This window comes from Marmota monax, unplaced genomic scaffold (assembly GCF_021218885.2).
Source record: "Marmota monax isolate L192 unplaced genomic scaffold, Marmota_monax_Labrador192_F-V1.1 WCK01_AAM20220418_F8-fsc00017, whole genome shotgun sequence".
NCBI lineage: Eukaryota > Metazoa > Chordata > Mammalia > Rodentia > Sciuridae > Marmota > Marmota monax.
This window is the reverse complement of record NW_026695241.1, coordinates 6,243,422-6,258,678: the sequence shown is the minus strand read 5'-3', so window position 1 is coordinate 6,258,678 and position 15,257 is coordinate 6,243,422.

The window sequence follows — 15,257 nt, the reverse complement described above, 5'->3', positions numbered from 1 at the left end:
TGGAGATATCAATTTGCTTAATCTGGGGGCTCACTGCCAACACACTGTCCTTCTGGGCCCAAGGTGACTGTCTTGTCTAGGGAGCCAGTCTCCGTTTCTGGAGATGCACACCGGGGTAGTCTCGTCCTGCAGAGGCGTGGCTGGAGACCCTGTCTGAACCCAGTGGCGGGTAGCTGGGGGTGTAGGTGTCCCTGGACCGTGACCCACTGTGGGGGAGAAAAGAGTCCCCAGGGTCACCCCATCTACTCAAGCATCATTCAACATCTGCTGTGTAAACCTAATTGCTTAGTCTCCATGGCACTGTGTCCCCGGATGGGGCCTGCATGGAGACTGATGGCCTCCAGACCCTGGTAAAGTTGACTGACCGCAAGTCCCTGACCCTGGGACCAAGGATCCACCATGACCACTTTCATTTAGCAGAATTCCCCAGGAGGGGACAGCACAGAGGGGCGTATAACTGGCAGTGACAACTTTGGAGACTCAATGCTGTCACTGCAATGGAGACAAAACAGTGAGAGAGGGTGCACTTGGACAGATGGACCAAGCCTTTGCCCTGGGGCTGCCCAGAGATGTGCTTAAGACCTGGAGCTCAGCTCCCAGCCCTTCCAAGGCCAAGGACTCCAGGCTCTCTTACCCCACCTCCTGCCCCAGCCCTCCTCCCTCCTTGGGACTGTGGCCTTTAAGACTTGACCTTGAGGGCACTCACCTCCCTGCCCACTCCCCTGCCCACTCTTTGGGAAACACAGTGAAACCAGAAGCTGTCCTCCAGTGGCTCCCCTTCCCATTGTCCCCCCAGAGGACCTGCATGCACAGGCGGGGCCTCCTTCCTGTCCTCTGTCCCAGCCAGTGTGCCTGTCACATACTCCCCACTGTGCATCACACACTCACTGCGATGCCCTTCCCCCATCTTGAAGGCTGTTCTCTACAAAGGGCCAGGTTCTCCTCTCCACGTCCTTGGGTCTCTGCCCACGCTCAGAAAGTGGCCTCCTGTCTACACCAGCACCCCGCCACGCCTCCAGAGAATGGGGAGGTGTCTTTCCTGCTGACGGCCGCTTAGACCTTTCGACAGTTGACATATATACATTTTTTTGTAGTTGTAGATGGACAGCATTCCTTTATTTCATTTGCTTAATTTTTAGAATGTGGTGCTAAGAATCAAACCCAGTGCCTCACGCGTGCTAGGCAAGCATTCTGCCACTGCGCCCCTGCCCCAGACCTGATCTTTATATATATATATATATATATATATATATATATATATATATATATATATGTATATATTTTAAAGAGAGAGAGAGAATTTTAATATTTATTTTTTAGTTTTTGGCAGACACAACATCTTTGTTGGTATGTGGTGCTGAGGATCGAACGCGGGACGCACGCATGCCAGGCGAGCGCGCCACCGCTTGAGCCACATCCCCAGCCCCTGATCTTTATATTTAATCCAAATTCATTCCTGAAAACACTCCTTCTCTAGACTCTCCAGCTTGTTCCTAACACCAGGTCCAAACTGCCGTAGACTCCACCTTGGGCCACATGCTTGTCATGTGGCTTCGTGGCATTGGCTGGGTGGGGACACAGGCTCCTGGGCCATTTGCAGGGCCCAGGCCTCCTGTGCCCACTTTCCACCCTCCCCACCCACATCCCAACACACCAGGCCAAGTGTCTTCTGGAAGCCAAGGCCGGGGTGGGGGCAGGGGTATAAGAGGGTCCCTCCACTCCAGTGGGCAGCAGAGACCCCAGGAGGCGCTGGGCTGGTGGCTTTCCAACCACCACCCCAACTTATTCTCGATTCTTTTCTGCCCCGGGCAGTGCCTGCAGCCTGCCCTGTCTCTGCGATGCCAATGGGCTCCTGCCTGCTGGCTTCAGTGGGGTGGGGCTAGACCCAGGGAGGCACCGTGGAGGACAGAGGGCAGAGCAGAGCAAGGCTGAGTGTTTATTGCCCAGTCCCTTCTGGACCCTGAACGGGCAGTAGCTGTGTCCCTTCGAGGGCTGCGGCCTCACTGGGGCAGCCCTTCCTGCAGCTCTGACCCAGGCCTCCCTTGACCCCTCCCGCCCAGAGGCTGGTACTTGCTGAGTCCTGGGGTGCACTGGTTACCTCATCTCTGCCCACAGCCCGCAGCTGTCCCCGTCCCCCAGCTGTCCCCGTCCCCCTGGGTGAGTGTGCCCTCCGAGCCTGCCAGGGCCATGGCCGAGACATCTAAGGTGCATTCATGCCTAAAACAGAAAGTTCCCTGCCTGGGAATCAGGGGACGCCACTGGGAAAACAGCAGGTGAAGAGCATCCGAGATGTCACAGAGCAGGTAGAGCCAGGATGGCCTCCAGTCGGCACCAGCCCGTGCCTCCTGCAGCCTGCAGGGAGGGGAGCCGCCTGGCTGCCTGCGGGATTGTCCTGAGCCTTGGGGAGATGTGGGAGGGTGGGTGGGGTGAACAAGGGGCTCAGCTTCCTCCCGATGAGGGGTGGAATCCCTGGGGAAGCTCATCACCCCTGGGGCTGCTGATTACCCGCTTCCCACTCCTGAACTTTGGGATTTTTGATCCAAATGTACTCGAGAAGCTACAAGAGCTGTCTTGCCTTCTCCAGAAAACTAGAGAGAAGGAACAAGCCAACTTACCAGTTACCATGGAAACCCTCCAAAATTTAAAAGACTAAAGCAATGGTTTAATATCGCAAAAACCCTCTTGTTTGTTTTTTCTTTTAAAACACACTTACGTGCAAACCCCATCGTACCCCGTTCGTCTGACGAGACATTGGCAGGTTTGAGAAAAGCATTCAGGATCCTAGGGATGCCGCTTGTGGGGTGCTCAGAATTAGTTTTACCGGTTTAAATTAAAACATGAATAAACATTTGAAATGCAAAAGATCCAAGTCCTCTGGGCCACTGCAGATTAAGGCGGAAAAGGCTTTTTCCGCTGGAGGCTGGAGGAGGGGCACCCCGGAGGACGGAGCCATTGCTCCTCTCTTGGGCTCAGCCACTCCTTCAGCCCTACTCTGTCCTCTTGTCCTCTCTGTCTGCAAGGCCTGAGATACGGACCGGAAATAATGTGTCCCCCGTATTGTATGGGGTTGCAGTGGGTGACAGGGGGACTGAGCTCACTTTCTATTTTGTGGAGGCCATTGAGCCTCTGCCTATATGCTGGGCCCACTCTGTGGGTCTAGGTCGGCCTTCTCCTGTGTCAGGCTAATCCTGGGCACACCTCGTTGCCACTGCCCACTGCTGGTGGGATGAGTTTGTTGGCCTTGCCCACAAACTCATCTTCTGAGACTCTTTGCCTCAAAGGACCACAAGACATTGCTGTCCTGTAGGCTCAGTCACATGGTTTGTCTAGGATTAATCTCATCCCCAATCCCAGGAGAAAACTGATGGGTCACAGAGAGTGACTAAAGGATAGACAAGAAAACCCGTGAGCACAAGTGACATGGAGTTCTGCAGAGACTTGGCTCTTCTCCTCTGGTCCCCAGCTTTCCCACCCACAGATTCAACCAACCTCGGATTTGAAAACCAATTGCGTCTGTATAAACATGTACAGGCTTTTATTTGTTGTTTTATTTCCTAAACACTAGAGTATAACAACTGTTCATATAACATCTACATTACCTGAGGAATCTATAAGTGATCCAGAGGTGGTTGTGAGCATTGAGTGGGCATGGACTACACGCAGATGTGCACCATTTTACACAAAGAGCTTGAGCGTCTCTGGACTTTGGTATCCAAAGGGAGTCCTGGGGCCATTGCCCACAGGTGCTGAAGGACAACTCTGCTACTTAGTGCTAAGTGCTACTTACTAAGTATTTGCTCATCTTCCTGTCTGGCTCTCCCGGGGTCCTTGAACCCTGATGGTTATCCCTGGCTTAGTTCAGGAGCTGCCTAGCACCTATCCCTTTTCTACAGAACATTAGAGTCCTTTGACCTCAGCTCTGTTCCGTTCTGAAAAGGGATGAAATGACCCTTTTATCCTCATCTTCTCATCTGGTCCCCACAACTGTCCTGGGAGATACACGATTTTAATCCCATTGTGAGAACAGGACCTCGAGGCTTGGGGCTGCTCTGTGACTTGTCCAGGGTCCCTTGGCCCTGCACTAGCTGACCTGGGACCTCCAACCCGGGTCCTCTGACTCCGCCCACTGTGTTCTCTTTCCATTCCTCCATGGGAGATGAACTGAATGTGGTAAGTGTGTGCACCTCTCCTTGGCCCTGCAGAGCCCAGGGTGGCACCTGTCACCTCCTGGCTTGGCTGGTGTTTTCCCATTGGGGACCTGGCAGGCCACTTACTGGGTGGCTGTGGATCGTCACAACCTGAGGCAGGCCAGCCTTATCCTGACCATGTCAAGGCCCTGAAGTCTCCTGTAGGGGCTGTGCTCTCCAGATGCACAACATAAATTCATGGAAATGGTTCACCAGGGCGTTGTTCCTCTGCTGGTCTCCATTTCCTTGAAAAACAGGCTTGGAGGTAAACAGTCGCTGCTGCTGCTGCAAGGGAGCAAATAAAGACTTCCTTGCACCTCCCCACCCTGACAGCTCCGCTTCCTCTGCCCTTCCTTCCAGCACCTCAGTGTCCCTGGGGAGAGGACCACACTCTGAGGATGGAGGATGTCTGATAGAGACAAGCCCCAGGGACTCCTGGAGTCTCAGAAGCTCCATGTCACCAGCAGTGTCCCCTACATCTGATTGTCACCCCCACTCCCATCAGATGGGGCCTGATGCCCTGGAGAAGGACAATCTGGGGGACTTTGCTGATAGGAGGGGGTTTGGTAAGGATAAAACAGACTCAATCCTAATGGGAAAAATAATCCGTGGGCTTGAACAATGCTTTCTTCTCACTCCCAGGTCCTGGAATTTGCTGGTAAACAACACATTGTCAGCTCAATTTTCAGCTTCTTGAAATTAAACACTCCATTAGGAAGGGTTTGTGCAAACATCTCTAGCTGCAGAGGGCACAACAGGAGGGATTACTGCGTGTTTATTTACACTTCATGGTTTATACTTGAAAAATGCTTTGAAATGTATTTCATTTTGTGTCTGAGATTCCCCCACCCCTACCCCCAGATCCTGGCGGGGATGCATCCCTCTGGTAATTTGGGGTATAGATTGGAAGAAAGCAGACATGGAGTGACGCATGCTAGGTCACCTACTTGAGAGACTGGCTTGGTGGGTGGGCACCTGGGCAGCTGGGATTAGTGGCGGTGAATCTTCATTCCCTTGTGTTTGCACTATACACCTGCACTCTTGCGTAGCCTCCTGGAGGCAGAGAAGGGTTCCCCAGCCCACTGACAGTAAAGCTGACCACAAGACTTACTTTGATCAATGCCAAGTGCATATTGTGTCAATAGCTGACTAATGCAAGTACTTAGTCAAAGTTCTGAAGAATATATTTATATGTACTATTTATTATATGTGTATTATGTATGACATATATTATATTTTAATATGTAATTTTTATGTTTGTGACCAGGCACTATGTTAGGTGCTGGGGATACAATGACAAAAATCAGTAACATGATTGATAAAATAAGAGATGCAAAAGGGAAATTACCAAAATCATCAGAAATCACAGAAATCCAGCGGATCATTAGGAACTATTTTGAAAACTCTAATAAATTGGAAAACCTAAAAGAAATGAATACATTTCTAGATGCATACAACCTGCCAAAATTGAATCAAAAGGGCATAGAAAACTTGAACAGACCAATAACTAGCAATGAGACTAGAAGCAGTAATGAAAAGCCTTTCAACAAAAATAGCCCAGAATCAGATGGATTCTCAGCTGAATTGTACTAGACATTCAAAGAAGAACTAATGCCAATGCTTTCTCAAATGATTCCATGAAATAGAAAGAGATGGAACACTTCCAAATTCATTCTATGAAGCCAGTATCGCCCTCACACCAAAACCAGACAAGGACACATCAAGGAAAGAAAACTACAGACCAATATCCCTGAAAAACTTGGATGCAAAATATTTAGTAAAATGCCGGGCTTGGTGGCTCATGCCTGAAATCCCAGTGGCTCAGGAGGCTGAGACAGGAGGATTGTGAGTTCAAAGCCAGCCTCAGCCACTGTGAGGTCCTAAGCAACTCAGTGAGACCCTGTCTCTGAATAAAATACAAAATAGGGTTGGGGATGTGGCTCAGTGGCCGAGTGCCCCTGAGTTCAATCCATGATACCTTCCCCCCAAAAAATTTAGTAAAATATTAGCAAATCACATTCAACAACATATTGAGAAGATTGTACATCATGACCAAGTTGGTTTTATCCAGGGGTACAAAGATGGTTTAACATATGCAAATCAATAGAAGCAATTCACAACATGAATGGAATTAAGGACAAAAATCACATTGTCATCTCAACAGATTCAGAGAAAGCCTTCAACAAAATTCAGCACCCATTCATAATGAAAACACTAAAGAAACTAGGAAGGAATCTACCTCAACATCATAAGGACTATGTACAACAAACCCAAAGTCAACATCACAGTGAATGGGGAAAACTGAAAACATTTCCTTTAAAATCCAGAACAAGACAAGTGTGTCCACTCTCACCCCTCCTATTCAATCCAGTGCCAGACATTCTAGCCAGAGCACTTAAGCAAGAAAGGAAATAAAAAGGATAAAAATGAAAAGGAAGAAGTCAAATATCCGTGTTTGCAGATGATGTGATCTTATACTTAGAAGATCAAAAAGCTCCATGAGAAGCCAAATTCAGCAATGTATCAGGTCACAAAATCAACCTACAAAAACCAATAGCTTTCCTATATTCCTATTCATCAATAATGAATCTGCTGAGAAGCAAATCAGGAAAACAATCCTTTCACAATGTCTCAAAAAAACAAACAAATAAAAAAACTAGGGAAATATCCAAGCAAGGAGGTAAAAGATCTTCTCAAGGAACACTATAGAACACTGAAAGAAAAGAAATTAAAGATCATGGAGAGATCTTCCATGTTCATGGATAGACAGAGTGAATGGTTAAAATGGCTATGTTACCCAAAGCAATATACAGTTTTAATGCAATACCCATCAAAATACAAATGGTATTTTTTATGAAACTAGGAAAAAAACAGTCTTATTCATTTGGAAGAATAAAAGACGTGGACTAGTCAAAGCAATTCTAAGCCAAATAAAATGTTGGAGGCTTCACAATAACCTGATTTCAAATGATACCGCAGAGCTATAGTAACAAAAACTGCATATTACTGGCCTAAAAAGAGATACACAGGCCAATGGGACAGAACAGAAGACACAAACACACACACCCACATCTATAGTCACCTGATCCTTAACAAAGGTGCCAAAAACATACATTGGAGAAAAGACAGCCTTTTAAACAAATGGTGCTGGGAAAACTGGTCACCCATATGTGCAAGAATGAGACCAGACGCTTATTTCTCATCCTGCACAAAAATCCACTCAAAATGGACCAAAGGCCTAGGAATTAAAAACTATGCAACTTGTAGAAGAAAAGGTAGGTCAACAGCCCAGAACAAAGGCAAAGGCAACAACTTTCTCATTGGGACTCCTGAAGCTCAGCGGGGAGGACTGCGAGTTGAAAGCAGCCTCACACCTTCGCAAGGCCCTAAGCAACTTAGGAGACCCTGTCTCCAAATAAAAATAAAAAAGGGCTGGGGATGTGGCTCAGTGGTTAAGCGCCCCTGGGTTTGATCCCCAGAAACAAAACAAAACAAAACTTTGACACAGCAAAGGAAACAATTAAGAATGTCAAGAGAGGACCTATACAAAAAACCAATAGAAAGTCTTTGCCAGCTACTCTTCTGACAGAGGATTAATATCCGGAATATATAAAGAACTCAAAAAACTTTGCATTGAAAAAAATCTCAAATAACTCAATTAATAAACGGGCAAATGTACCAAGCAGACGCTTCTCAAAAGAAGAAATATAACTGGCCAATGAATATATGAAAAATGTTCAACATCTTTAGCCATTAAGGAAATGCAAATCAAAACTCCTTGGAGATTCTACCTCCTTTTAGTCAGAATGGCAGTCATAAAGGACACAAAAATGCTGGAAGGAATGTGGAGAAAAAGGAACCCTTTTGCACTGTTGGCGGGATTGTAAATTGGTACAACTACTAAAGAAATCAGTATGGAAGGTCCTCAAAAGACTAGGTCTGGACCCACCATATGAGCCAGCTGTACCACTCCCCAGTATTTACCCTGAAGAATTAAGGTCATCTTACGACAGCGACACAGGAAACCCACATTGATAGCAGCACAATTCACAATAGCCAAACTATAGAACCAGCCTAGGTGTCCATCACTGAAAGAATAAAGAAAATGTGGGGGGTGTGTGTGTACACGTGTGCGTGCGTGCGTGTGTGTGTGTGTGTGATGAGGTTTTATTCAGCCATAATGAAGAACAAAACTGTTATTTGCAGAAAAATGGATGGAAGTTGAGACCATTATTTAAACGAAATAAAGGGTCACATGTTTTCTCTCACAGGTGGCAGTTAGAGAGGAAAAGGAAAGTCAAAGGGAGATCCATGTAGTAGAGGAAAGGGAGGAGGGAAGGGAATGGGGAAATACTGGGAAACCGTTTACCCAATTCTACTGTTAGGTCAAGTGCATGTGTGAACATGTAACAACGAGTCCCACCATGATGCATGATTACAATGCACCATCCAAAAAAGATGGAAAGGGGGGCACGTGAGAGGCTCTGGGTTCCATCCTCAGCACCACATAAAAATAAATAAATAAAGTTATAAAAAATATTCTATGACAGTCTTAAAATAAAAAGAGGGGAAAACCAATCACCCAATGGTAACACCTGACGTTGGGCAAGCACTTGTGAGGCTCTGGAACCGTGCTCTGCACTTCACACGTCATCTCCCAACATTCCTATGAAGAACCCCAGGAATCCCAGGAGACCACGGCTCTGGGAGTCGAACGTCCTGCTCTAGGTGGAGTGGCTGCAAAGCCCAGCTCCTCGGGGACATCACAGTCCGTGGTGGACCCGGGTGCACACCTGTGCCGGGCTGACCCCCATTACTGTCCAGGACTCAGCTCTGAGCGCCGCTGCAGACGGCCGACTGGCCATTCAGACAGGGAACCCGCCTGCTCCCCTGTGCAGGCAGAGGCCTTTGAGTCGAAGGCTGTAGGAAGTCAGGGGACAGTGGGGTCACAACCTGGGACCAGGTTCACGAGGGTGAACACGGCAGGAAGTCCACGGAGGCCCAGGAGAGACTGCCTTCCTAAAAGGTTCAAACCAGTGGTCCTGAGCCCGCCTCTTCCCCAGCATGGGACCCTGGGTCTGACCCTGGCCGGGCTGGACCTGTCTCTGCACCTGAATGGTGGCTGGAGTCTGGAGTCGTGATGGGTGATCTCTGGGTCTCTCTGTGGTGGCCCCCCTTCTCCACAGAAAGTCTTAACCAAGCTTCCCCAGGAATCTTCACCATGATGGATTTTAGGACTGTCAGCAATAGAGTCCCTGCAAGAGTTCATGTAGGTAAACTTCCTATTTTCCTGTTGCTCTATTTTACTTGGCCACTGGCCGGGAAGAATTCAGCACTCCAGGTGCTGGACGCCCCTTTACTTGTTTTTCACAAACATTTACCCAGTATAGTAGTTTGGAGGAGTGTGTTTGCAAATGCGAAGTGTGATATAAAAACAAGACAAATCCTTTAACGAGGCCTCTGGCCTTGAGCTGGGCTTCACAGAGATGTCTACATTCCTAAGATAAGAGAAGTTACCAACTGGGTTCCATGGTAACAGCTGGCAGGGGGAGGAGAGAAAGGGGACAAGACGCTCCTCCCTTCTCAGGTGTTGTCCTTGAAGGTTAACTTGCCCACAACAGTGAGAGAAAAAGCTGCTTTTATGTGAACTTCTGCAGACTGAACTTCTGAGCCCCTCCCTTACATGCTGGGTGTAAAATTCTGAAACTCCCTGAACTTGGGGTTCAGAGGATTGATTGATGACAGCAAAAGCTGTGCCCTCTGAACTTGGCCATAGCTAAATAAACCTGCTTCCTGTCCCTATTTGGTGTCTTGTCTCGTCTGTCCCCTGCAACATTTCCATTTCAGAGATGCTAGAACCCAGGCCCCTGCTTGGGAAGAGGAAAATGTCCTTCTTTCCCTCTTGCTGTCACCCAAGGGGGCAGGGGGAGGGGGTGGCCGGGGTGGGTGGTGTAACCTGGCCTTCCAGCCGCTGCTGCGTTCCTAGCAATGCCAGCAGCATGTCTTGGTGTCCCCCTTGTGATGTGATGCCGTTTTGTCCTGCAGTGGCCTTTCCACCTGAGCAGGCAGTAAGTCCCGGGACCTGGGTTTCCGCATCAGCAGAGGGTCATGTGGTGGGTCAGGTGCAGCTTCTCAGGAGGAAAGGTCAGGTCCAGAAGTCCTGAAGCCCATCTAGCAGAGCTATGAGCCGTTGCTTGCGTTGTCTCAGTCAGTCCTCGGGATGAACCTGGGAGGTGGGGGCCAGGACCCATTTGACAAAGGAGGACACTGAGGCCCCCTTAGGGGCCTGCCACGGTGCTTTCCCTTGTTCAAGTTCTCCTCCTGGGAGAGCAAGATGGCTGTGTGATCTTGGGCAAATTCTGAACTTCTCTGAGCCCATTTCCTTGCCTATACAATGGGCATGAGAAGTCCTACCTCATGAGGTTGTGGTAAGAATCACATTAGGTGACATAAAAGGCCTGGGACATAGAGGGCACTCGATGGTGGCTCTTTGAGTAGTTTTGTGTTTACTTGAAATAAACTAAGACGTCCTCTCTAAGTGTCACGATTCCAACTCCAACCCTCCCAGTGGTTTGGGTTCTACCCTGGTTACTTACTGTGCCCACTCAGTCCCAACAGCGGAGACCAGCAGCTCCAAACCACCCTCCTTATGTGTCCCCAGAGTTCAACTCTGACCCCGATGTGGCCTATCGGGAGGTGGATCTTTAGAGGGTGATGAGTTGATCAGGGCCCACCAGTGCCCTCATCTTGAGGTGACCACCTCTCTAAAGGCCCCGTCTCCACCACAGTCACATCCCAGGACGGAGCCTCGGCACTGCACCTTGTGACCTTGGGGAGGCACCGTTCTGCTCACAGTGACCCGAGGATGACAAAACTCATGTCATTTGTTATCCTCTCCATGGACAGACGAGGAATCAGCCACAGAGCCAGCACTCACAGGTGCAGGGGCAGGATGGGCCAGACCCTGGGCTGTGATTCTGAGGCAGCGTCTGTCCCACAGCGGGCTCTGGATTTCCCGGGTGGGGGTGGAGTTGCTAGTCCTTTGCCGTCCATTATGGGATCTGCCAGGGATCTAGGGGAGCAGGCCAACTTCATTGCCCTTCATTTAGGGCTGTGCACTGAACAACTCAAGTCTCATCATTCTCATTGTGCAGAACACAACATACACTCCTGTGTGGGGCAGCCAAGACTGGGAAGGAGTAACCTGTGATGTGAAGGCAAAAAACGCCCAATGGTTCTTGGCTCTGGGAACCTAAAGCTGGTCCTGGTGCATGTTATTGAACAACCGAACTTCAGACTGAGCTAGCACACCGAGCTCCTAAGAGGTACCAGGCTCACGATGGGTGATCTTTCTCACTGAAATCTCTCCTCCCACCTCCCAGTGATATTTGTGCTACATTTGAGCTGGAAAGAAACCCTTTGGCTTTATCAAGGGGATAACCACGTTCGTATTCTCAGGGGCAGATACTCATTTCCAAATTCAAGTCGGTTTGCTGTCAATACAGTTGGCAAGGTAACCTGCCTAAGTCCCTTTGAGGATGCCTGGGGTGAAAGGGGAGAATGCCCGGGACACTTGGATTGTTACCCAGGAGCTTCTGAGGCCTACTGATGTCCCTTCTCTCCTTGGTGACGCACTGCCTTCCAAGCAACTTTTCAACCTTCCATCCCCGCCCCTTTAGTGTGGCCCTGAGGACTTCAGCTGATTTGAGACGCTCCTCCTCACTGTTCCTGCCTGCTCGTGCCTGACCTATAGGACTGTTTTTGCCTTGAAATCAGATACCTTTCCTTCTCAGTCTACGTTGCCACATACAGGAGTAAAGGTTGTGCACTGCACAATGAGGAGTTGCCTATAAAGCTGGAATGGACTTAGTCCTTTGGTATCAGAACCGTATTCAACCCTTTCCTTTCTGGTTCATTAGCTGTGGACCTTGGGTAGGTTTTTAACAGTCTGTTTTCTTATATGTGAAAGGGAGATTACAATTCATGCTGTCTATGCTATGAGATTTTCATGAAATAAAGGGCACCATTTATTGAGTGCCCACTGTTTACCAGGTCTGTGAGCACTTGGCATTTGGCAGCTTGTATGATTTGTACCTGTCACAGAGTGGTCTTCACTCATTCTTGAATGAGTAAATATCTCCTCCCAGGGTTGTTTTCATGGGTACGATCTCGGCCGTCTTATCAGAAGGACCTGCACTTGGTTTATACCCTGTCATCACCGTCTTGAAATTTTTAATGCTTCACGTTCACCCCATGCATTGGGCCCCGCGATTCTGGAGCTGCCCTTCCCATGCCCTGTGCAGTTGATCAGTTCCGCAGCTGCGCCCCTGCCCAAGGTTAGCGGCCTCTCAGCTGCCGAGAAGGGCACAGGTACGGAGTCCACTTCACCGGGGTGGCGGTCCTGGCCCTGTTGCTGTGCCCTAGGCCTGGGCTGAGTGGGACCTGGGGAAGCTTTGGGTCCACAAGCTCCAGTGGCCTTTCCCTCCAACTCTGCAAGGCCAGGGACTTGGAGGACCTCACCAATCTTTGGGAAAACTTGCGGTTTTAACAGAGTGGTGACAATGGCCCCCGTCTACCCACGGTGTTTCCTTCTTGTTCTGGAAGACGAGTGAGGGGGAAAGGGAAAAGGACCAAGAACAAATGTCACGGCAAATCAGGGGCACCCCCTCCTTAGTCTGGGTGAGGCGAAGAGGACACAGACAAATGGCAGAAAGGATCCTAGACCCCAGGCCTGAGCCCTGGAAGGCTGATGTCCGCTGTTCTCTGACCACTGTGGCCAGCTACAAGGCAGGACAGGCTGGTCCCCTCCGCCTAGACAAAGGGAGGCGGGTGTACCTTAGTCACTGCTGATCTCTGGCAGATCACTGGCCTTTAGAGTTGGACTGCTGATACGTTCTTGGCAGCTCCAGAGAGAAACAAGGCCACATCCGCAGGGGTGACACGGAGACACAGGAGCTCCTTGCAGGGTCGGAACCGAGCCTCAGAGCCTCAGACCGTCTTGCAGAGGCCCGGGGCCCTCCCCTGCAGAGAAGTTTGCAGAGGAGGCTCAGAGGGTTGATGTGAGCTGGGGAGGGTGTTGCGCATTCTTTAAAAAATAATGAGGCCCTCTGCTACTCCCGAGGCTCAGCGCATCAGAAAGGAGGTGTGGGCGGGAGGAAGCTGCAAATATCTATTTTTTCAATCTAAGATGGAGGGTGTTGGAACAGATTCCAAAGGGAGAGGAAACGATCTGTGGGCTCTTAGTTCCACTTGGCCTTCAGCTGGAGGTGAGGAGGGTAGCAGGAGGTCGGCCATCCAGGGCCCCACCCCTGCGAGAGTGAAGGGAAGAGAAGATGGAGGAGACCACGCCTCTGCCTTCTTGGGTCTCAGTTTGCCTTTCTGTAAAAGGGGACACGGGAGGCTGGGCTAGAGTGGCCCCCCGCACTCAAACGCTCTGGATATGGACCTAGAGCGAAAGGCCAGGCAGGACGCGAAGGTCATCTCAGGAGCCCCAGGCTGTGGGCGGCACTTTGTCAGTCTCTTTAAATCCATGGGCCGCGTGTAGCCTGCTCTTCGTCACCTTTGTCACAGCCAACATGAAGTAAAGTGCTGTGGTTCACGGCAGCAATTCCACAGCCAACAAGCCGAGGCTGAATAAGGAACGACCAGTGTCCCAGCGACCCGTCCCCTGGGCACACCTCGTCACCCCTCTAGGCAACGTTGCTTTGCTTTTGCGAACCTCGTTTCCTCCTGAATTTAATCTTATCATTAGGGCTGGGGCTGTCGCTCAGGGATAGAGCACCTGCCTAGCATGGGTGAGACACTGGGTTCCCTCCTCAGCACCACATAAAAACAAAGACATAAAACAAAGGTTGAGTTTTTAAAACAATATTATTATTGTTGTTGTTGTTATTATTATTATTATTATTATTATTATTATTATTTTGTTGTGGGATTGAACACCCAGAGACGTTCTACCACTGAGCTACATCCCAGCCCTGTTTTAATGTTTTTATTTTGAGTCAGGTTCTCCCTCAGTTGCTTGGGGTCTAGCTAAGTTGCTGAAGTTGGCCTCAAACTTACAATCTTCTTGCCTCATATTTGTTTTTGTTTTTGTTTTGAGGGGGTACTCGGGACTGAACTCAGGGGTTCAATCTCTGATTGAACTCGACCCCTGAGCCACATCCCAGCCCTATTTTGTATTTTATTAGAGACAGGGTCTCACTGAGCTGCTTATAGCCTTGCTAAATTGCTGAGGCTGGCTTTGAACTCTCCATCCTCCTGTCTCAGCCTCCCGAGCCACTGGGATCACAGGCGTGCGTCACTGTGCCCGGGCTGCCTCATAATTTTATTATTTTTTAAGAGATGAGGTATGGCTGTGTTGCCCAGGCTGGACTCGAGATCTGAGGCTTATGTGATTCTCTGGCTTCAGCCTTCTGAGCAGCTGGGATCACAGACCAGTGACACCAGCCCAGGGCCATTTCCTTATCCCCCCCCCCCAAAAAAAAGTTTGTCACTATGTATGTATTCCTAAGTCACGAAGTTACTGTTTCTGAATTGTATATAACGGGCTCCTGTAATCTGGGCTTTCTGTGTCCACTTCTCTTACTCAGAACCATGGTTGTAGCATTTGGCTTTTTTCAAGATGAAAAACATGGAGCCCAGAGAAGTTGAGGGACATGTCAAGGTTACCTCTGGGGCATGAAGCCACCTCCTGCTCAGTCTGCTACCCAGTGACCAGCTGCACCAGGTGACTTCCCTGTGGCAGACTAGGTGACCCGAGGACGGGAAAGATGGTCCCTGACTGAGCTGAGGCCACAGGCCCGGGACGAGGAGCCTTTGTCCCACATGCTCTGTGGGGGAGGGCTGCGCCTGGGCCCCTCCTGCACTGAGACGCGGGGAGAAGGAACCCTCAAAAGGAAACTGGAGGTCGCTGGAAAGGAGACCGAGGTAGACAGCCCAGAACAACTCTACTTCCCTTAGTCTTTCCCCTGCTAGGCGGCTTTTGTTCTACGACAAAATGCCTGAGATAACCAGCCTGATAACCACAGTTCTGGAGGTTTCAGCCCACGGTTGGTTAGCCCACTGCTC